The 23,120-nt window shown below is 49.3% G+C and overlaps 1 protein-coding gene and 1 pseudogene across 1 annotated transcript in view; both read left to right on the top strand.

The window, feature by feature from the left end:
- LOC137644933 (zinc finger protein 726-like) overlaps positions 1-23,120 on the top strand; it is a 73,691-nt gene that overhangs the window by 26,867 nt on the left and 23,704 nt on the right. The gene's annotated exons all lie outside the window — the stretch shown is intronic.
- LOC137646199 (5S ribosomal RNA) lies at positions 22,335-22,453 on the top strand (annotated as a pseudogene).

The raw sequence follows: 23,120 nt of genomic DNA, 5'->3' as shown, positions 1-23,120 counted from the left end.
TAGAAGACTTACTTCCTTTAATGGCTTCCTTGTTCTTGATGATTGTACAGTACCAATCGTTGACTGGTTACGGCCATATGTACTAGCAAGGGTAACGATGCGCATGCTTTCTTCATATTTCTTTATTATCTCCAGTTTTGGTTTCCATAGTAATCATCTTCTTACTTCTCCCTTTAACATCAACAGCAATCTTGTGACCAATGGCTAACGAATTAAAGTAGGAATTAAGCACTAAAATGCACAAAAAATACGATATCACAAGCACTCACACGAGATCAAGTCGTTACGAAACACACACAAGATTCTGAACTGAGCGTGCGATTAACAAAGAGAGAGAGAGAGGCAGCATCTCTCTTAGGCATTGTGGGAGGGATTTCGGTCAATAGCGTATCGGCATCTTAGTGACGCCGTGACGCCGACCAATAGCAGACCAGCTTCTTAGTGACGTATGAGCGTGGTGTGAGACGAGTGACTCTCACAGTCATACGCATACCGACTGACATGTTTGAATTTTGGAATTCGATACCATAAGGTGGGGAAAATGCTGTAACAATGGGACGTAAAAACATCGTATTCCACACCGTAACGTGAAAAAAAAACGTAAGCTGGGGACGCCGTACCCCAGGGGACCACTGTACTGTACAAACCTGGAGTTATTTATGTAAATTGGCCTGCCATCACCTGTCTCCCAGAAGTCCCGCCATCACCTGTCCCCCAGAAGTCCTGCCTGCAATAAAAAGTGACGTCTCACCGCTGTGAGAGTATATATAGAGGCGGCTGGCTAACCCCCAGCCATCCCCTGCCTACCCGCTAAGCGGTTAGGCAGGGTTGCCAACTCGAAATTAAAGTTTAATGGCTACCTTCAGCTGCCGCTGAAAGAATATCCGCATAAATAACTCCAGGTTTGTATTAGTTATGGAAAAATAAAAATTATCTCCGTATTTGTCATGTTTATTCCAGCGCAAATACATACCCTTCGCTATTTATAGATGTATTACTTTTTGGCAAAGCTAAAAGACTAGCCAAGACAATTTTAGTTAGGGATAACTACCCCCATCCGCTAGTTAGTGGGTGGGGGTGCGGTAGACCTGCTACCTCGCTAACTCACACCAGTCGGCTGATTAATCACTTTTGCTTTTGGCTCGGTAGTGTTGACGTGCCGTCTCTCTCTCTCCCGTAATTTGACTTGCCTTGACTATTAATTTGCTTTTTCTTATTCTTTGTTACAGGTGTGTGTGTGTGTGTTTGTAGTCCCGGTATGCAGACATGTCCTGGTCCCAAAGGCTGCACTTGCGGTATCTTCATGTCGTCCATTGAGACAGACCGGCTTGCTGGGGCCATCCATGTTCACTGGACAACACCTGTGTTGAGTGGCCTGCCTCCCAGTGGGAGAGATTTGGGTGTACAGTAAGAGGATAAAGAAGTCTAAGCTCAATTTTTCGCCTTCGCGGTCTTTCTCGAAATTGAAGAATTCGTGTGCTTCTGTTTCTTCTACCCCACAATCTCTTTCCAAAGCTGCTCCTCTGCTGGGCCCTTCTGGGGTATGGCCGAGTAGCAGCGAAGGGGCTTGTGACTCCAGGTCAACCTTGTGGGATAGGCAAAGGTGTTGACTCCCCCTAGCCAGTCGGCTTCCCTTCCCCCAGGAAGTGCCTGCTCTTTCTCAGATCTTGCATCCTTCTGACCATCGCTGGGCAGCGATGGTCAGCGATGGTCCCCTCTCAATGGAAGCTCTCTTTGAGCTCCTTCAGTTGGGGGAGGAGAGAAGGTGGTCATCTTCTTCCTCCGCAGTAGTTGATCCTCCTTTTGTGGGCACAGGCGCTGCAGCTTGTCGGTCAGACTCTGAGTATATTTCCGACGCCGAGGGGTTTGCTCATCCACCAGGGGCTGTGGCAGAACATTCTCCAAGGTAGGTTTCCCCTTCGGGGGAACAAGTCCCGTTCAGGAGAGAAGATCGCTACTGGGCATTGGCGGTCCCCGTATGCTTACGGTTCTCCTACAGGGTGCGGAGGGAGAGCCTTGTCTTAAGCGGTGTTCTTCAGGAGAACAACCTTCCCTTCGGGGTAGGTAGCTCTTGAGCTGGAACAGTCTTCTCTTCATCACCCTTTGGGGTGGCGTGATTATGAGCAGCCTTGTGCTTTTGTCGTGTTGATCCTGCGGTTTCTCATGACCCTAGGAGTCCTTTGGGCCTCCGTCCCGCTGAACCTTTCGGTTCTCGCAACTTGGAACTTCCGAGTTCCAGTTACGCTGAGCCTTCGGGCTCTCTTAATGGTGGTTATGCTGAGCCTTCGAGCTCTCGTGCCATCAGTCACGCTGGACCTTCGGGTTCTCGTGAGAGGGAGATCTCGGTTACCTGTTATTTTGACCCTTCGGGTCTCGTAACCCTGGTTACGCTGAGCACCTGGGCTCTCGTGGCTCTTGTCATGCTGTCCCTTTGGGGTCTCGTGGCAGGGAAACGTCGGTTTCCTGTTGCGCTGATCCTTCGGGGTCTCGCAACCCTGGTTACGCTGAGCCCTTGGGCTCTCATGTCAAGGAATCTTCAGTTTCCCGTTGCGCTAACCCTTTAGGGTCTCACAACTCGGGTTACGCTAAGCCCTCGGGCTTTTGTGCCTCTCGTCACGCTGAGCCTTCGGGCTCTCGTGGCAGGGAAACTTCGATATCCCATTGGGCTGACCCTGCAGGCTCTCGCTCTGGATGCTATGCTGAACCTTCGGGTTCTCGTAGCAGCGAGTTCTCTTCTTGTCGCATGAATCCTATGGGTTCGCGCCGATGAACCTGTCAGTTCTCGTGACCCTCGTCATGTTGAGTTTCAATCACATGACAGAGAGTCTTCGTACTCTTGTCGCGCGGATTCCTATGGGTCGTGCGACCTGGAGCTGTGCTCCACTGTTGCTCCCCCTCCTGAGTTTCCTCCCCTTGCTCTGGCTCAGTCTTGTGTTGCGCCACCGCGCGACGTGTTTGGATCGTCAGCGCATGACATTCTAGTGTCTCGTGCTAGAGAAGGTTCTCGCTGTTTGCCATCCTCGCGAAAACCCCCTTGCCTCGCTACGGTGGTTGCTTCATCCTCGGACGAAATTCCATCGCCGTTTCTGGATGCAGAAGGTCATCCTTCTCGGGGTAACCCTTCCGCCAGGAAAGACAACCATCAGTCTCTCCAGTCTCAGGGGCTTCCTCCGCCTCAGAGACGTCAGGCAAAAGGAATGTGATAGTAAAGATTTTGGCAGGTCACCGTCGCTCCATTCCCCTCCCCACAAACGCATTACAGCGCAACCGCCGGGGAAAGGGAAAGGAGGCTCCACAAAAGGTTTCAGGATCCTGAAGATTCCATCTTCAAAGGCGAACCCACTACCGCAAACATCGGTAGAGACTCCTCACAGGGAACCTTCTGTCCGTTTCCCTTTAGGGGATCTTTCTGACAGTGCATCAGACAGCAAGCAGCCTTGGTTCAGTGCTAAGGTCAGAGCAATGGTGCAAGCCTTCGGGCCTACCATTTCACCTCACCCTTCAGAGACCTCCTATCCAATGGCACCAGCAGACTTACTGCGAGGAACCTCGACTTCTTCACCCATGAAGAGGAAAAGAGGAGTTTCAGACGAGGTTACATCCCCTAGGGTGAAACTAACTCTTGTTAGGCCTTCGAGGCTGTCCTTCCTGTCTCTCCCGCCTGACACTCTCCTACCTCACTTCGTCTGAGGAAGTCACACAACTCTTGAACTTACTCCCTTCCACCTTCGGAGGAAGTTTCCCCTCGCACGGAGAGTTCTCCATCACCGACGAAAGTCAGGAGGGACAATCCCATCTGGCCTTCGATGCTTGAGTCCTATCTCCTTACTCGGAAGGAATCAAAGGACTCGAAGACTCTTCCGAAGTCCTCTTCAAGGACCTCCAGGCCTGCAGGAACCACCAGTCACTCCAGGGATGTCAGCGACCCACCCTGAGAGGAGCTCTCTGGGGTGGAAGAAGGATACTTTGCTGCTACTCCCTCTTCGGAGGAGAGAGCAAAAAGAGTCAGAACATGCATTCTAGCAAGTTCTGCCTCTTACTAGTGTACTCACGGGTTTACCGACCCGGAGATATCCCCACGAGAGGGCAAAGATACAGTCCCAACCGTGTCTTTGGCATTCAGGAGCCCTTAAAGACCAGTACAGCCTTGCCCTGTTCTCAAGGGCTAAAGGGTGCCCGGGCTAAGATCGCCCAACAGCTCTCCAAGCTCTCCTCCTCCCAGTGTTCTGGCTCTACCACCAAGCTTCTCCCACCTCCTCGCGTCCAGCAGAGGAAATATTTTGAGATCTTGGATGAGTCTCGTCCAGCTCTTCCTCTCCATCATTCTCTGGAAGAGATCACCAAGGGAGTCTCTCTAGAGAGGCTCTCCAGCCGTCAGGTCTCGTTGTCTGCAGCACTATTTTATTTAGTTTATCTTCTTGTTTTTTTAAAGTTTTTATAGTTTATATAGGAAATATTTATTGTAATGTTACTGTTCTTAAAATATTTAATTTTTCCTTATTTCCTCTCCTCACTGGGCCATTTTTCCCTGTTCGGGCCCCTGGGCTTATAGCATCCTGCTTTTCCAACTAGGGTTGTAGCTTAGCAAGTAATAATAATAATAGTAACTGAGATCCTCAACCAGGAGGTCACGAAGTATACCATGCAGGCTACTTTGTGGCTTGATCTTTGGTTGGGGACCCTGGGAATCCCGGTATGAACTGAGGACTTCTCCAAGGATCGCACCAGGAAAGCTATGGAAACTTTCCTTCTCTCAGTCACTCGCATCATTGAGTTTCTCACCCATCAAGTCTCGATTTTATGAGCGAACACCATCCTGAAACGTCGAGATGCTGTGTCCAAGAGATTTCATTAGCAGGTCCCAATGCCAAGATTGCTAGGCTCAGGAACTCCTCTCTAGAGGGATCCTCTCTTTTTGAGCAAAAGGACATGGAACATGCTGCTGAGAGATGGAGAAAGTCCCACCAGGACTTCCTCCTCCAAAGGGCTTTGACATTCAAACCCTATGAAACACCAACTTCTCAGCAGTCCTGTCCAACTAAGACCATGACGAACAAGACAGCAGCAAAGACAGTGGTGTCTAAAAAGCCCTTTCCGACCAGAGACGGTAAAGGCACTAAATCCTCCTGGGAAGGAAAATTTCCTGGAGGGAGTGGCCAAGGCAGCAAATGCTAGGATAGGCATTTCTCCTGCTTTTGCACCTGTGGGGGAATGCCTATAAAGTTGCTGGGACAAGTGGAAGCAACTTGGGGGCAAATCCTGGACACTCTCCGTGATTCGTTCAGGGTATCGCATCCCGTTCACAACATCTCTCCCTCCCTGATCAGGAATCCAGTGTCAATAGACTCCTTTGCAATGGGATTAACAAAGAGGCTAGCCCTCCGGGCAGAAGTCCAGAACCTGTTGAAGAAGGGCGCTCTTCAGGAGGTCCTCAATGAGTCCCCGAGCTTCTTCAGTCGACTCTCTCTTGTTAAAAAGGTGTCTGGAGGCTGGAGACCTGTCATCGACCTCTCAGCTCTGAACAAGTTTGTCAAGCAAACTCTGTTCAGCATGGAGACAGCAGACACAGTCAGACAAGCGGTAGGACCACGGGACTTCATGTGCTCACTGGACCTAAAGGACGTGAACTTCCAGATCCCAATCCATCCGTCTTCAAGAAAGTACTTGAGATTCAGCTTAGACAATAAGAAATACCAGTTCAAGGTGCTGTGCTTGGTCTTTCCATAGTACCTTAATTCTTTACCAGTGTTCACCCCCAGTGTCATCGCAGGCACACAGGATTGTCGTCCGTCTCCTCTGTTATCTGGACGACTGGCTAATCCTAGCGGAATCGGTGTCAACCCTTCTTCAACACCAAGACAAACCTCTGAGGTTTTGCCAAGATCTGGGGATCATGGTAAACCTCGAGAAGTCCTCCCTGCTTCCTACGCAGAGACAGGTATACCTGAGCATGATATTAGACACCAATCTTTACAAAGCCTTCCCATCAGACAACAGGATAATGAGGCTGAGAAAGGTCACAAGACCCTTTCTCAGACGAGAAGAACTTCCAGGTACGTCTTCTCGGGCACCTTTCATCTCTGGCCCGTCTAGTTCCCAACAGTTGCCTCAGAATTTGATCTCTCTAGTGGCGACTCAAATCCAGGTGGAATCAGGCTTTCGACTCCCTGGACATCCTGATCTTCATGGGATCAGCGGAACAGACGGACCTAGAATGGTGGGTGTCAGATGAGAAGCTACGAAAGAGTGTGGATCTTCTCATCCTCCCCCCAGATTTGATGCTGTTCTCAGACACTTCAAAAAAAAGGGTGGGGGTCCCACATGCTGCACCACACGACCTCAGGCCTCTGGTCAGAGTCAGAAGAGTACCTCCACATAAATCTCATAGAGATGAAGGCTGTCTTTCTGGCCCTTCATCAGTTCCACCAGTTCCTGGCAGGCCACTCAGTAGTGGTGATGAGCGACAACACCTCAGTAGTTGCGTAGAACAACAAAAAAGGAGGTACCTTTTTGCTGCCCCTATCCCATCTAGCAGTAGAGGTATTGAGATGGGCCTAGATTCACTCTATAACACTATCGGAATGCTTCATTCCTGGCTAAAGGAATGTGCTCGTTAACAATCTGAGCAGAGCAGAGCAGATAGCTAGTACCAAGTAGTCTTTGGATCATCTAGTAGCCAACAAAGTCCTGACTTTGTGGGGCTCTCCGACTGTGGACCTCTTTGCAAAGGCCCTGACCTTCAGACTCCCGTTGTACTACTCCCCAGTCCCAGACCCCAAGGCTCTCTGGCAAGATACATTCCCCCGTTCTGTCTGATGAGGGTACTCAACAAGGCCAGAACATCGATCAACCTCTCATTGAATCTCATAGCTCCGCTATGGCATCATGCGGAATGGTTCCCGTACCTTCTGCAACTCCTTACGAAGTCTCCAAGAGAACTTCCTCTACGAAATGATCTACTCAAACAACCACATGCCAACTTTTCCACAAAGCCAGAGCTTCGCTACAATTTCACGCCTTGAGACTATCCAGCATCTCCTCACTCAGAGAAGATTTTCGCAAGTTGCGAGCAGGATGTCTGGGTACCTTTGAAAAGCTTCAGCAGCAGTCTACCAGGCAAAGTGGAAAGTCTTCTGTGGTTGGTGTCGTGGAAGGGATATCTCTCCTTTAGATGCCACTATTCCAGTAATAGCGGAGTTCCTCGTGTATTTGCGTGAGGAAATGCACCTTTCAGTCTCGGCGATTAAAGGCTAGCGCTCAGCCTTAAGCATCGCCCTTGGACTCAACGGAATGGACATTTCCTCATTGGTAGAACTTTCCTTACTCATACGGAGTTACAAACGAATCTGTCCTCAGTCTGAAGTGAGACCTCCCCATGGAACATGGTTCAAGTTCTCAGGTCTCTAAAGAGACCTCCGTATGAACCATTACACCAGGCAACAGATTGCCACCTCACTTGGAAGACGGTGTTCCTACTAACTTTAGGTTCGGCCAAGCGAGTCAGTGAACTTCATGGTCTCTCATACATCATCGCCCATTCAAGGGTATGGGGGAGGTAACGTTCGGCTTCATCCCTTAGTTTATAGCCGAGACTCAGAATCCAGGAATTTCGAGGGTCCGCTTTGTAACTGATGACCCTGATCATCTCTACTCTACTCAGTGAGGAGTTTAAGGCTGCACTGTTAGTCAGCATAGGGAGGAACAAGAGGAGGATCACTTAAAACACCATCTCGGACCAAGCTCTGAATTTGGATCCTCCTCCTTCATGTCGCCCCAGAGCTCATGATGTCAGGGGCGTAGCTACGTCTCGCATTCAAGGGAAACTTTTCTGTTACACAGGTTCTACAGGCTGAGATGTGGAAACGTCAGAATACTTTCACAGCTCACTACCTGCAAGACGTGACCTGTAGGAGGCCTGGTACGTTGTCTATCGGCCCTTTGGTGGCTGCACAACAGCTGGTATAATACCTCAAACTCCTTATTGGACAAGCAGCAGAAGGTTGAGGGCCCTGCATGAATGAAAAGGTTTGATTGGCTCTTATTCTTGTGTTTGTCCTCCCCTCTCTTGGGGAAAGCAGTATCCCGGGTTCTCTGCACAAGCTCACCTCAAACCACTGCAAGTAAACCATGCTTCCTTGTGTATATAGTATTAAGCTAATACTGTTGCATCCCCATACTCTGGCGAGGTAGTATTGGGAGTCCTGGTTACATCATTTTTCTTATAAAGACTCAGAATAACTTTTACCTGGACAGTCACACTTCTAAACATGTCAACACACAACTTGCGTAGGCCACGGACCTTGCGTAGCAATGTGCAGGGATTCCTTATTTTTGGTACAAGCCTATTCAAAATAAGGAGCCCCCAGGTAAGACCAAAAGCCAGTTTGGCAGTGACGTCACCCCTAATAAATAGCGTAGGTCTGTACTCCAGTTACAGAACAAATGACAGATTCATAGATAATTTGTATTTTTCCTAGTGATACAAATGATTAAAATAAATACAGTGAGTCCTCGCTACTTCGCGGTTCGACCATCGCGGATTCACCACTTCGCGGGTTTTTTTTCATAACCCATATATATATATACATATCGCGGATTTTCCGGAAATTTCGAAAATACCGCGATATCTGAAGACCCCAAATACGATATTTCGTTACCTGTAAATCCATTAATACTGTAATTAGTAATATCTGCTCTTACTGATTGTTCATTGTATTACATATGACATAAAATTCAGCACAGAAAGAAATAAAACACGAAAAGAGAATGTGATCATACGATAATTCAGTACTGTATACAGTACGTAGTAAAATTAAATCGAACATGAAACGCAAATCAGATGCAGTCATACCATATTAGAATGGTGTAAGGCTGCTGATGGCTACTACTGTACTACAAATGTAATGGATGTGCATCTTTTCCATGAATCTTTTGTATGTATATGTACGTAGTATTGCATCCAATAATAATCTTTGTTGCAAAAATCACATCTCGAATAAGCGTACGAGAGAGAGAGAGAGAGAGAGAGAGAGAGAGAGAGAGAGAGAGACATATCCTACAACAAAACAAGCGTAAAATAGCGTACGTAAAGCTGTATTATTATTATTATTATTATTATTATTGTTGTTGTTATTAAAATTATTATTGTTATTATTATTATCATTATTATTATTATTATTATTATTATTATTATTATTATTATCATTATTTATTATTATTATTACTGTATACGTAGGGTACCATGTACTTTGAATTGGTAACCTACATAGCATATAAGACGGGTTGTGATTGGTTCAAGCGCTGATAGATGACGAATCAGAACCCAAGTTTTGTTATCTAGCCTGTGATTGGTGTTTTGCCCGCATCTCCAACTTCCAGCATCTTTTCGCGGACACTTTCTCTCCCGCTGTATCGCTGTTTAGACGTTGTTAAGTTATTGTGAACTTTAATCTGTGCTGTGCGTGACTGTTTTAAGTTGAACTTTTTGTTGAACTTTCTGTTAAACCCTACTGTACAATGCCTCCCAAGCGTTCTGCTTCTACTAAGGCTGGTAGTGAGCCTAAACTCCACCGAAAGATGATGACGATTGCTGAGAAGGTGACGCTTCTCAATATGTTAAAAGACGGTAGAAGTTACGCGGCTGCAGCCCGCCATTTTGGAGTCAACGAATCCACCGTTCGCTATATCAAGAAGGACGAGGTGAACATTAGAAAGACGGCTACCATCACCTTTAGCTGATCAGCGAAGCGAGTCGTTACCACGCGTAATAAAACGATCGTACGCTTGGAAGGTGCTTTAGCAGTGTGGATTGCCGACTGCCGGAAGAAGAACATAGCCTTGGATACGAACACCATCCGAACCAAGGCTTTGAGCTTGTATGAGAATTTTGCGGCAAAGGAACCTCAAGAGGACGATGGCGACCATGCTGGAGAAGATGATGATGTAGATGAACCTCAACCAGGGACATCCACTGATTCCCAGCGTCAGTAACAACGTTTTTCCGCCAGCAAAGGATGGTTCGCGAAGTTTCAGAAACGCTTCGCCCTGAAAAGCGTTTCCCTGCATGGCGAGGCTGCTTCCGCTGACACTGCCGCTGCTGAAACTTACGTGAACGAGACGTTCAAGAATATTATCGCCGAAGGTGGATACAAGACGGAACAAGTGTTTAATATGGATGAGACCGGCTTGTTTTGGAAGAGAATGCCGTCGCGAACTTTCCTGTTCAAAGAAGAAGCCAAAGCCTCTGGCTTTAAAGCATTCAAGGATCGCGTTACCCTCGTGATGTGTGGCAATGCTGCTGGATTTTTGCTAAAGCCAGGGCTTATTTACAAGTCGAAAAATCCTTGCGCTTTGAAAAATAAGAATAAGAATCTCCTTCCCGTGTACTGAATGCATAATCCAAAAGCATGGATTACGAAGATGCTGACCTCCAACTGGTTCCACCAGTGTTTCATCCCGCAAGTCTGTCAATATCTCTTAGAGAAGGGCTTGCCATTCAAGATCCTTCTCCTTATGGATAACGCTGGTGGACACGCAACTGACCTGTCGCGTGAGGACGTTCAGGTTGAGTTCCTGCCACCCAACACCACGTCATTAATTCAACCAATGGACCAGGGGGTTATCAGGGCGTTCAAGGCCCTCTACACGAAGAATACCTTGGCGGACCTCGTTGCGTGTGTGGATGTTGCCCAAGAAGATGAAGATAAAGATTTTAATTTGAAGGCGTACTGGCGGCAGTACACCATAGCCACGTGCCTGCAGAACATTCAGAAGGCACTGCAAGAAATGAAACCTGCAACCGTGAATGCGAGCTGGAAGAAGTTGTGGCCCGATATTGTTTACGACGACGAGGGATTTACTCCGTCTGAAATCCAACACTCTGCAATACGGAAATCTGTGTAGTTGGCTGCGATAATTGGAGGTGACGGGTTTGGCGACATGACGACTGAAGACGTCGACGAGTTGTTGGACTGCCATTCCCAGCCGCTAACTGACGCAGACCTAGAAGACCTGACGAAATCGGCCAGTGAAGAAGAGAGCGAAACACAGGAAGAGACCCAAGAAAATGTCGAAGAAACGGCTTAACATTAGAACGGCTTGCCAAGGTCTGCAACCATATAAAGGAGGTGAAAGAAATGTTGCAAGAGTGGGATGAGGATATGGTTCGGTCTATGCAATTCTGCAACAAGATCGATGAAGACATGACTCCCTACAGTATGCTCTTAGAGCGAAAAAAGAAGCAGCGGCAGCAACTTCCGATCACAATGTTCTTCCAGCCTCGCAAAAAAGAGCCAGTTCCTCCTGCTAGTACGCCTTCGGAAGAAATTGAAGAAGTTTCCCAGGAAGAAGTTGAAGACGTGTACCAGGAAAAGACACTTCCGTCTGAAGAGACGTAAAATACTATCATTGGCTACACAGTAGAAGACATCATCAGCTTCATCGTCATCATTTCTACTGTGCAGCAAATTCATTGCCATCATCATTCAAGTTTTTCTTGAACTTCTTTCGTGGTGAGTACAGTAACAATCTTTATTTTTTACTTTAATATTTTAACATTTTAATATTTGTGCCTGTTTTAGTTTAGTACTGTATGCATTAAGTTAAAGGGAAGGTTTTAAAAGTCTGAAGAGTATACATGTTGTAACCTATCATTTTTATGAATAGAACTTACCTGGCAGTTATATATACATAGCTAATTATCTCTATTTTGGCAGAATTTTTCTAAAACTAGGCAACCGCCTTGTGGTGGTTGGGTGGTAACACCCGTTAAAGGGTGGTAGGAGGAATCATTCCCGTTTTCTGTTCTTCAGTTCATCTCTGCCGGCCGGATCGATAACACGTTGGTCCGTCATTAAGAGTTTTTCTTCGCTTTCCCTGCTCGGTGTACCAGTCTGCTTTTTTGGTGAAGTACTCTGATTTGGGGTTTTGGCGATCGTTGTATTTTGTTTTCTCTTAGCTTTTTTTTTTTGCTGTTTTTCATTATGAGTGAAAAGAGTCATTACCGTATCTGTGCGAATGAGGAATGTAAGGTGAGACTACCCAAAATGGCGGTTGATCCTCACACTGTTTGTTCTATTTGTAAGGGGTTTTGTTTGTGCCCTTGATAATAGGTGTGGGGAATGTAAGGTTTTGGATGAGAAAGATTGGTTAATTATGAAGCGCTATGTGCGTAAGCTAGAGCTCTATAGAGTTAGGAGAGCTTCTAGGTCTAAGTCTAAGTCTGTTAGTGGTAAGGAAGACGAACTTAGCGTAGATTTATCTATTGATCCTATTATTGATTCCTCTTTGGAAGTTGATCCTTCCCTTGAGGTAGTAACTCCTGCACCTCCTACAGGTTCCGTATCTACGGATGACCCTCGGTACGCTAGCCTGGCGGCCGAGTTGAAGGCCATTAAAGAACAGCTGGAGGCCTTTAAAGGTAAGGAAAGTGAAAGTGCTTGTGTTAGTGCAGTGGAGGTGGCGACCGACCGAATCTGTCATACCCCTAGGCCTAGACCTCTACCAAGCTCCCAGGACCAAGGGAGAAGGTACGTCGATGACCAAAAGGGGTGAGAGGTACGTACCCTCGGTCAGCCGTCGCCTCAGACAGTCCTGTTGTCTATTCCCAGGCTGCTCTTGACCGTCACGGGAAAGACGAGTCAGATGTGTTGTTTTCTTCTCCGAATTCGTCCAGACGTAAATGCAAGTATGAAGCTTCAAGACCTACTAAGAGGAGATGGAACCGCGACGAACGGTCTCGTTCTTTCTCTCCCGGTTCTAGCAGTTATGAACCTTGTCCGTCGGAGGATGATTTCGACTCCGTGCCTGTGAAAAGGACGAAGCCTGCTGCCGAAGATACGAGTGTTATTCGTCAGCCCCCCCCTTCGGGTCCGCAAGACCCAGCTGATGTTACTAAATCCTTTATGTCTGTCATGCAGGAACAACTTTTGACTTTAGTACAAGCCTTTAGCCGCCCTCACGCCCAGTCTGACAGACGTAAAGACGACTCGTTGCCGATTAAGAAGTCTGCTTCTAAGAGAGAACGGAGTTCTTCTTTAAAGAGAACTTCTCCCTCTCTACGCCAGGATGAGGAATGTGTGCTTTCGCCAGGCGATACTTCTTCGTGATACCAGGGCGATACGTTTTCTCGTTCTCGATACCGGGACGATACCTTATCGAACGACGCTGCTTCTCGTTCTCGATACCAAGACGATACCGCCTCCCGTTCGCTTCGACACGACGATACCTCCTCTCGTTCGCTTCGCCACGACGATACCTCCTCTCGTTCGCTTCGCCACGACGATACCTCCTCTCGTTCACGACGCCACGACGATACCGACCCTAGTTCTCGACGCCACGACGATACCGCCTCTCGTTCACGACGCCACGACGATACCGCCTCTCATTCTCGCCGCCACGACGATACCGCCTCTCATTCTCGCCGCCACGACGATACCGCCTCTCGCTCTCGACGACAGAACGACTCTGCCTCTCGTTCTCGGTCCCAGGGCGATACCACCCTGCCTCTTCGGGACGATACTGCCTCTCGTTCCAAGGATTCTTCTAGCGCGGGACTCCAGGATGCAACCCGTCTTTTGCAGGATGATGCCTTTGATTTGCCCTTGTCGGGTTCTAAGGATCCTTCTCTTTCGAAGGATATTGCAGATGTGGATCAGGCCCTCGAGGATGTTTCTGATGACGATGATAATCCTGCCGACGCTGTGGGAGATTACAAAGTTCTCTCTCGCTCCCTTCTTGAACTTTTTGGAGAGGAATTCCAACCTGCTGCCCCTCAATCTCCTCAGTCCCAATTTAACAGAAAGAAGGCCAAGATACAGTCGGCCTTCATCAAGATGAAGCTGTCTATCTCCGCAAAGAAGGCTCTCACGAAGATTGATGACTGGATGATGGAGAGGAGACAAACAGTTAAGACTTCCTTGTCGTTTCCACCAGCTCGTCTTGCTTCAAGAGCGGGTATGTGGTATGCAACTGGAGAACCTTTGGGTCTGGGAGTGCCTTCCTCCTCCAAGGGTGACTTCTCTGGTTTAGTGGACTCTGCTAGAAGGCATGCTCTCAACTCAGCCAAGGTCATGTGGTCAATGTCGGAGCTGGATCATCTCGTCAAAGGTATTTTTAGAGCCTTTGAGGTTTTTAGTTTCCTAGACTGGTCGCTTGGGACTCTCGCAAGGAAAACTGAACAGATGGATGGATCTAGGGACCTTACCAGCATTATGTCCTGTATGGATAAGGCCCTCAGAGATGGGGCGAATGAGTTGGCTGCTCTGTTCTCAGCTGGGGTCCTAAAGAAGAGTGCTCTGCTTTGCTCTTTTGCTTCTAGGTCTGTTACCAATGCTCAAAAGTCTGAGCTTCTTTACGCCCCCCTCTCTCAACATCTTTTTCCCGAGTCCCTGGTTAATGACATTACGCGTTCTCTGGCCCAAAAAGCCACCCAAGACCTTTTATCTCGTTCTGCTCGTAAGCCCTTTGCAGCCCCTCCTTCTTCTTTGAAACGGGAGGAAAGGAGATTCCAGCAGCCCTTTCGGGGCAGGACTACTTCAAGATCAGATTTTAGAGGGAGAAGGCAAGATTCAGGACCAAGATCTACCAGGGGTTCTTTCAGACCTCGCTCCAGGAAATGAAGTTCGTCTCCTCCAGACAGTAGGCGCAAGACTGTCAGGTTTTTGGCAGTCCTGGAAGAGGAGAGGGGCGGACACCTGGTCCCTCTCAGTCATCAAGGAAGGATACAAGATCCCCTTTCATAAAAAACCTCCTCTCGCAGATGCTCCGCTGGCCTTAGTAGCCCGGTACTCAGATCCTGGGAAACAGAAGGCTCTAGTAGACCTTGTCAACCAGATGCTAGACAAGGGGGCGATAGAACCGGTTCGGGATCTAGTCTCCCCAGGCTTTTACAATCGCCTGTTTCTGGTCCCCAAGAACTCGGGCGGATGGAGACCCGTCCTGGATGTCAGCGCTCTCAACGTATTTGTGGAGAAGACAAAGTTCTCCATGGAGACGACTCAGTCGGTGCTGGCGTCAGTACGTCCAGGGGACTGGATGGTGTCCCTCGACTTGCAGGACGCATATTTCCATGTCCCCATCCATCCGACTTCGAGGAAGTACCTGAGGTTTGTAATGGAGGGCAAGTGCTTCCAATTCAGAGCTCTTTGCTTCGGTCTCAGCACGGCTCCTCAAGTCTTCACCAGGGTAATGGCGAATGTGTCAGGTTGGCTGCATCAGGAAGGGATAAGGATATCCTTCTATCTGGACGATTGGCTGATTCGTTCACGATCGAGGGAGAAATGTCTGGAGGATTTACGGAAGACTTTTATGATGGCTCAGGATCTAGGCCTGGTCATCAACAGGGAGAAGTCTCAGATCAGACCGAATCAGACTATTCTCTATTTGGGGATAGTTCTGAATTCAGTTCTTTTTCGGGCTTCTCCCTCTCAGGAAAGACAGACCAAGTGTCTCGTAAAAGTCAGAACTTTCCTGGACAAGAAGAGATGCACAGCGAAGGAGTGGATGAGTTTGCTGGGGACTCTATCCTCCCTCAAACTGTTTGTCTCTCTGGGGAGACTCCACCTAAGGCCTCTTCAGCACTTTCTTTCGAAGACATGGAACAGAAAGATGCAGGAAGACTCCTTTTCCTTCCCCATTCCAATAGAAGTCAAGACTCTTCTGAAGTGGTGGCTGGACCCAACCTTGTTAGAGGAAGGGATCTCCTTACACAAGAAGAACCCAGACCTAGTGTTGTTTTCAGACGCATCAGAGTCAGGCTGGGGGGCAACACTAGGAAGCAAGGAGGTCTCAGGCTATTGGGAAGGAATTCAGCTGGGATGGCACATCAACAACAAGGAGCTGATGGCCATTTTTCTGGGGCTAAAGGCCTTCAAGGACTTGGTGTCTGGGAAGATTGTGGAGGTCAACTCAGACAACACCACAGCTCTTGCTTACATCAGGAAGCAAGGAGGGACTCACTCTCTGTCTCTCTTCGAGACAGCAAGAGAACTCCTTCTTTGGGCGAAGGAGAACAGGATAAGCCTGCTGACGAGGTTTGTTCAGGGACAGAAGAATGTGAGGGCGGACATGCTCAGCAGGAAAGGGCAGGTCCTTCCCACAGAATGGACCCTCAACCAACAGGTCTGTCAGAGTCTCTGGAGGTTGTGGGGGAGACCCCTCATCGATCTTTTCGCCTCCAATTTATCCAAGAGGATCCCCATCTATTGCTCCCTAGTTCCGGACAGAGAGGCAATAGCAGTAGACGCCTTTTTGATGGATTGGACGGGGCTGGACTCTTATGCTTTTCCCCCGTTCAAGATCATCAATCTGGTAGTCAGGAAATTCGCCCTCCTCGATTCGGGACGGATGATCCTGATAGCTCCGTTCTGGCCGATGAGGGAATGGTTCACGGAGGTGGTGGACTTGTTGATGGACTTTCCAAGAAGCCTCCCTGCAAGTCCAAATCTGCTCAGACAACCCCACTTCGAGAGATATCATCAAAATCCCCTCGCTCTCAATCTGACTGCCTTCAGACTATCGAGAAGCTCGTCAGATCGAGAGGCTTTTCAGCGCAAGCTGCGAAAGCTATCGCCAGAGCGAGGAGGGTCTCTTCGCAGAGGGTCTACCAGTCCAAGTGGGAGACTTTTAGGGCTTGGTGTAGGAAGCACAAGATTTCCTCATCCACTACCTCTGTGAGCCAGATTGCGGATTTCTTGTTGTACCTCAGACAGGACGCTAAGCTAGCTGTGTCCACTATCAAAGGGTACAAAAGTATGCTCTCTTCCGTCTGTCGGCATAGAGGCTTGGACTTGTCTCGCGACAAGGACTTACATGACCTATTGAAGTCTTTTGAGACGACCAAGCAGACCCAGTTAAAGCCCCCTTCTTGGAACCTTGATGTGGTTCTTAAATTTCTGTGCACCAAGAGATTTGAGCCCATCTCACAGGCTCCCCTTAGGGAGGTTATCAAGAAGACCCTCTTTCTTTTGGCCTTAGCAACAGCTAAAAGAGTTAGTGAAGTCCATGCAATTGAAAAACAGGTAGGCTTCAATCTGAATGGGGCAGTTTGTGCCTTGAGATTAGACTTTCTCGCTAAGAACGAGAACCCTTCTAAGCCCTGGCCGAGGACCTTTGAGGTTCCTAACTTGACCAACCTAGTGGGTCAAGAGCAAGAGAGGCTGCTCTGTCCAGTACGAGCCCTCAAGACCTACTTGTCTCGCACAAAAAGTGTGAGAGGCTCTTCTAGCTCCCTGTGGTGTTCTGTGAAAGATCCTCAAAAGCCCCTTTCCAAGAACGCTTTATCCTTTTTCCTTAGGGAAGTGATAAGAGAAGCGCATCTCTTGTGTGAGGAGGAACACTTCGGACTTTTAAAAGTGCAAGCTCACGAAGTGAGGGCCATTGCGACCTCGCTTGCTTACCGCAAGAACATGTCGCTCCGTCAAATTATGGATGCGACATTCTGGAGGAGCAACTCTGTGTTCGCCTCTCATTACCTCAGAGAGGTGAGGGTGGATTATGAGAAATGTTATACCTTGGGACCATACGTAGCTACGGCTTCTGTATTAGGCAAAGGAGTTACTACCTCCCCTCAACCTTAGTTTTGTTTACTTGTACATAGGTTGGTGTATTTTTTATTGGTTGTCTGAGGGCTTCGACTTGTGTACAGTCACCTCAGTCTAGTTAGATTATTTTTATCTACTTTGCAAATGTTAGGTGGTTGGTTTGGTAAAGTTGCGGTTTTTTATTTTGGGCAATAGGTAGTCCTGAAGTCTAGTCAGATTGTTGGTCTCACCCCGTTGACAGACTCGATTGAGTGTTTTTCAGCACTGCAGGTCACATCCTGGCTGACACTCCTAAGGGAAAGCGACTCAAGAGGCAGGAACCTTTGAAGTCAGCTACCTTAGCAGGTAAGGAATCAAGGTGTTTATTTATCCTACAACTTTTTTGGTTGTTTCCCCAACGATGTTACTGTCTATCACCCTCCTCCAAGTGTGTTAATCAGCTATGTATATATAACTGCCAGGTAAGTTCTATTCATAAAAATGGAGTTTTTATGATAAAACAAAGTTTTGTGAATACTTACCTGGCAGTTATATATACATTCGAAGGCCCACCCACCTCCCCTCAGGAGACAGGTCGGGCATAGATGAACTGAAGAACAGAAAACGGGAATGATTCCTCCTACCACCCTTTAACGGGTTGCCTAGTTTTAGAAAAATTCTGCCGAAATAGAGATAATTAGCTATGTATATATAACTGCCAGGTAAGTATTCACAAAACTTTGTTTTATCATAAAAACTCAATTTTTCAGCTTGTAGAACGATTCCTTTCGGGGTTTTCGTTCCTTCTTTAGTGTTCATTCTTTTTTTAATTACATAATTACATAGTTTCATAATTATAATTGTTATAATTCTGTTTTGGTTACAGCTCTCCTTCCGTGAGTGTAAGTGGTTGTGAGGGCACGTGCCTGTTGTGTAATTCTTGTTTCCTTTCCCTCGGGATTCCTCTTCGGAGCCTTCCCGGGGGAATGAATGTGTACTAAGGATTTTTGTTTTATTTTTTTACAGTTACCGATCTAGTTCGTTTCTGTATTATGGCAACGGTGTGAGCTGTCTTGTGGAGGCCTGGGGATTCGGCTGTTGATGCCTCCCCTTTGGTTTTTCGTCAGGGGTGTGTCTCCTTCTACTGGAAGTACTCCCGTGACGAATGACAGCTCTCTAGTTCATTTTAGAACTCTCAAGAGGCTTGCCTCCTTGGGTGGATAACTTTCCTTCCGAGGGAAGTTTTTCCTGTCCAGGTTTGAGTTTTTCCCCTTTTGGGGGGTTCTTCTCTAGCCTTTTTTTCGTGCGACTATGCTCTTGGTGCTGAGCGGTCACACCTGCAGTTTCGCTCAAGGGGCTGGGCAACTGCAGGAGCCCCTCTTCGGAGGATTGCTCCTTTTAGGTTACTGGCTGACCAGTCTCTTCTACGAAGTGTTTCTCTTTCGTTCGCGAGAGAGTACACTCATAGAGACTCCTCTTCGGAGGTTTCTTCTGCTGCTGTTGCTGTTGACCTCCTTCGCCGTAAGGCTCACCGTCCGCCTCGTCGGAAGGGCCTCTCATCTCCCTATAAGGGTGCTAGAGGCGCCTTTTTGAATCTCCGTTTGCAGCCTACAACTCCTTCTTCTTGATCTTCCGCTCTGGTGCAGATGGACAGCAGTCTGATCTCGTCTTCCGACGGACAACGGTCTTCCAACGGACATCAGTCTCCCATAGGACAGGCAACGGTCTTCCGATGGACATCTGTCTCCCGACGGACAACGATCCCTTCGGGGCAAAGGGTTGCCTCCCACGGGGGTTTTTCCCTTGCGTGTCAGGGTTCCCCTGCGCGCCCTTCTGCTGTGTTCGCTCCTGCTCCTGCTCCTGCTCCTGCTCAGTGTTAGCGCACAGGCGCTCTCCTGCTCATCAGCGTTCTCCTGTTCGTCAGCGCTCTCATGATGATCATCTCTGCTATTCCTGTTGGTTCCTGTTACGCGCCCTGTGCGCCCACGTTCGCCCTCGCGATCTAGAACTTCGGTTCAGGTCTGGGGCAAGGACTCTTCTTCTATGCGCAGGCTTCCACGCGTTGCCTTCTGCTCGTCAGCGATCATCAGCTCGCCAGCGACCTTGGACGCGTCAATGTTCACCTGCTCGCCAGCGATCTCCTACGCGTCAACGATTGCCACGCGTGTCAGTTCCCCTGACCACCATCAGTAGTGATCTAGCGCTCGCCTGCTGTGGACCATGATCTCCGGTAGCTGAGTCTTGCCGTAGATCTTCCTCCTGCTCGCCAGCGCTCACCTTTTCTTCTGTCCTTCTGTGCGGCAGCTTTCTTCATTTGCCAGCGCACATCTGCGCGCCCTTCTTTGCCACGCACCAATGGGCGCCAGCAGTATTCTGACCGTCTAGGATCGCCTGATTAACAGCTGGCTTCAGCGCTCATCTTCCTGATGCACCTGCGCGCCTTCTGTTAGCGCGATGCGCGCTAACCATCACTACTCTCTCTCGCGTTGGCAACCGCCTACGCACCCGCGCGATTCTTCATCTGCTCGCTAGCGTTTTTGTTAACGCACCACCGCTCGCCGACTCGCCATCGCTTGCCGACGCGCCATCGCCCACCTGCGCATCAGTGCTCACCAGCTCACCACCTCACCACCGATCGCCTGTTGATCCACATCGCCAGCGGTCTTCCTCACCCACGCGGCAGCGCGTTTCCTCACCATCGCGCCAGCGCTTGCGTTCGCCGCCTCGGACACGCGCTCATTCACCTGCCCACCCTCGTGCCCACTCGCCCGCGCGACCGCTCGCCTGCTCGCCCGCGCGACCGCTCGCCTGCTCGCCCGCGCGATCATTCGCCTGCGTGTCCGCGCAAATGCTCTCCAATGTTCGCCCGCGCGCGAACCAACGGTCTTCCATCGCACGAACGGATGGTTTCCGTCGCGCGAACCTACGGTGTTCCGTCACGCGAACCTACGGTGTTCCGTCGCGCGAACCTACGGTGTTCCGTCGCGCGAACCTACGGTGTTCCGTCGCGCGAACCTACGGCGTTCCGTCGCACGAACCTATAGTGTTTCTTCGCACAAACGTCGGCTTAATTCTTGCAGTGTCCATTGTTCGTCTATGGGTTATCGCTCACCGACCACCAGCTCTCGCCCTTCCTACCACGCTCGCGCTCCTTCGCTCACCTTCGTTTGCGTTCCTGCGTGACCGCGCATGGGTGCTTCCACGTTCGCCCACGCGCAAATCATTGATTTACCATCGCTCGAGCTCCAGGGCGATTGCGACCACGATTCCCATTGGGGTTTCCGCAGCATGGCCAGCCCTGGCGAGTCCTTCTGGAGCGTATTTCCAGAACACGGCCTCACCCCGTAAACGCAGAGCATGGCACTTGCAAGAATAGGAAGAATCTTGAGGGAGGTCTGAGCAACACTCCTCTTTCCAGAACCTGGGTTAGCCCTTCCCCGTCATTCCCTGGAAGGATTTTTGGCGGGGGGCTTTCCGTTCGAGATTTCTCCATCGGCCAAGGCATGACTGCTTACCCCTTCCTCTTCTCCACCTCGTGTAGGGGGCTTACCAGGTCCTTTCCCTCCTCGGTTACGGCCCAAGGTTTGGTTCAAGGAAGCTACAGGAAGATCATGGGTACTTTCCTCCTCTCGGGCTCAGGCACCTTGGCATTTCGTCGTTAAGTATCTAACTTGCGGGCAAGCTCGATGTTGGACCATCTGCACGCGCTGCCCGAGGGCTTCCTTTCGGGTGTCTCATCCGTGGATGTCGACAACCTCAGACACCCTTCCATCCTTGAGAAGAGTTTGTTTGTGCCCAAGGACAGAGACTTAGACAGCGGCTGTGCGGAGGAAATCGACTTCCGTTTTCACTCCTCCAAGGCGCTCTCTTCCAGACTCTTCAGGGCTCCAGCGCCTTTTTCTTTCAACCACGTCGGCCTAAGTTATTGGCTACGACAACTGAGACAAGGTGTCCAATTGCAGTTTCCTCCTCTCAGGAACAGATGGCACGGGAGGCTCCCCCGGTGGGGGGCATAGTCCTAAAGGGAGCGGCAGAGTTCACGAACTCTAGGATTGGCACCCCCCCCTTGCAGGTTTCTCGCTGGGAGGATGCTTAAGGTTTCTCATCCGGATGACAGCTTCCCGATGCCCATTCCCGCACGATCTCTGTGATCAGCCAAGGATATCGCGCCTGCCGTCTCTGTCAGCGAATTCAGTGTCCCTGAACCTCTATGCCATAGGGTTGGCAAGAGTTGCCCATTTGGGCAGAATGATCCATACCTTAGGAGAAGGTCCTCCATGGGATCATCGACGGCTTCACCCCCGGCTTCTTCAGTCGATCCTTTCTTGTAAGGAAGTATCTGAGTCGGGAGTTCCGTAGTCAACCTCTCAGTCCTGATCAAGTTTGTCGAACAAACTTCGTCCAGCGTAGAACAGCAGAATCGATCAGACTGGTAATGAGGCGACTGGACTCCTTAAACCCTGGATCGTAAGGACAGATACTTTCAGTTCCCATTCCATTCATCTTCCAGGGAGCTCGTGGAATTCAGCCTAGACTGCAGGTATTCCTGCTTATGATGCAGTGTGGCGATCCCGCCGTGGCATCGCAGGTTTTTTCCCCAGAGAACTCTCCCTGCTTTCCTCATGGCCGCTCAGGTGCAGGCTTCCGCCTCCTTTGCTTTTTGGAGGGCTGGTCAACTCCGGTAGGCTCGGGTTCGACCTTCTTCAGCGCCAGGACAAGCTTCCGGATGCTTACCATGAGTGTGGGTTCATGGTATTTTGCTAGGAGCCTTCTCTCTTCTGCCTCAACATCTGGAGTATCTGGCCATGATATTGAGTCAACGGCCTTACCACGTTGGAAACCCCGCTTCTCGTCCGTCCAGCGAGGTTAAGCAACGTCGGTTCTGGTCGGTACTTGGATGGGTAACCACCTGGGGACGCCAGATTCTGTTGCCACCTCCTCCGAGCCTTCCCTTCAGTTGACTGTGGCAAGGCTGAGGAGAGTTGCAGTACCTGTTCTCGATCAAGCAGAGCTTTCAGCCCTACCTTGGAACGTTTCCTAGTTCTCCTTTCCTTATTGACCCGTCTATAGTTCCAAACGGTCGCCTCAGGATAAGTTCCATGTGGGCCGGTCCAAGTTCCGGTAGTTTCAGGCAACGATTAACCAGACTTCCTGGCCCCCATGGGACCAGCGGAACTTTTAGACCTGCAATTGGTGTTGATCTATGGAACCTTTTGATGGGAGTGGATATTCTCGTCCTTTCCCCACATTCTTGATGCTGTTCTCGGACTCGTCAAAAAAAGGGGGGGGGTTGATGTTCCGGTCCAGGCCTATGGTCAGGACCTGAAGGATACCTCTCCATCATTCAGGCAGGCTTAGGGGCCGTAGTCTGGCCCCTCTACAGATCCTACAGCTCCTGCCGAGTCGCTCCGTGCTCGTCGACTTCATGATTCTGGCGTGTTCCAACCAGCAGGGGACGCATTTTCACACCTCCACATCTTGCAGTAGAGATACCGAGATGATTGAGATACTCTCAATACCACCATCGGCTCTCTCATTCCAGGCAGAGGAATATTCTCTCCGACTATCTGAGCAGAGCCTCGTAGAGAGAGTGTACCTGGG

Source organism: Palaemon carinicauda, chromosome 8 (genome assembly GCF_036898095.1).
Source record: "Palaemon carinicauda isolate YSFRI2023 chromosome 8, ASM3689809v2, whole genome shotgun sequence".
NCBI classification, from domain to species: domain Eukaryota; kingdom Metazoa; phylum Arthropoda; class Malacostraca; order Decapoda; family Palaemonidae; genus Palaemon; species Palaemon carinicauda.
Note: the sequence above shows the minus strand (reverse complement) of the source record. Positions and strands in the feature narration are given on the sequence as shown.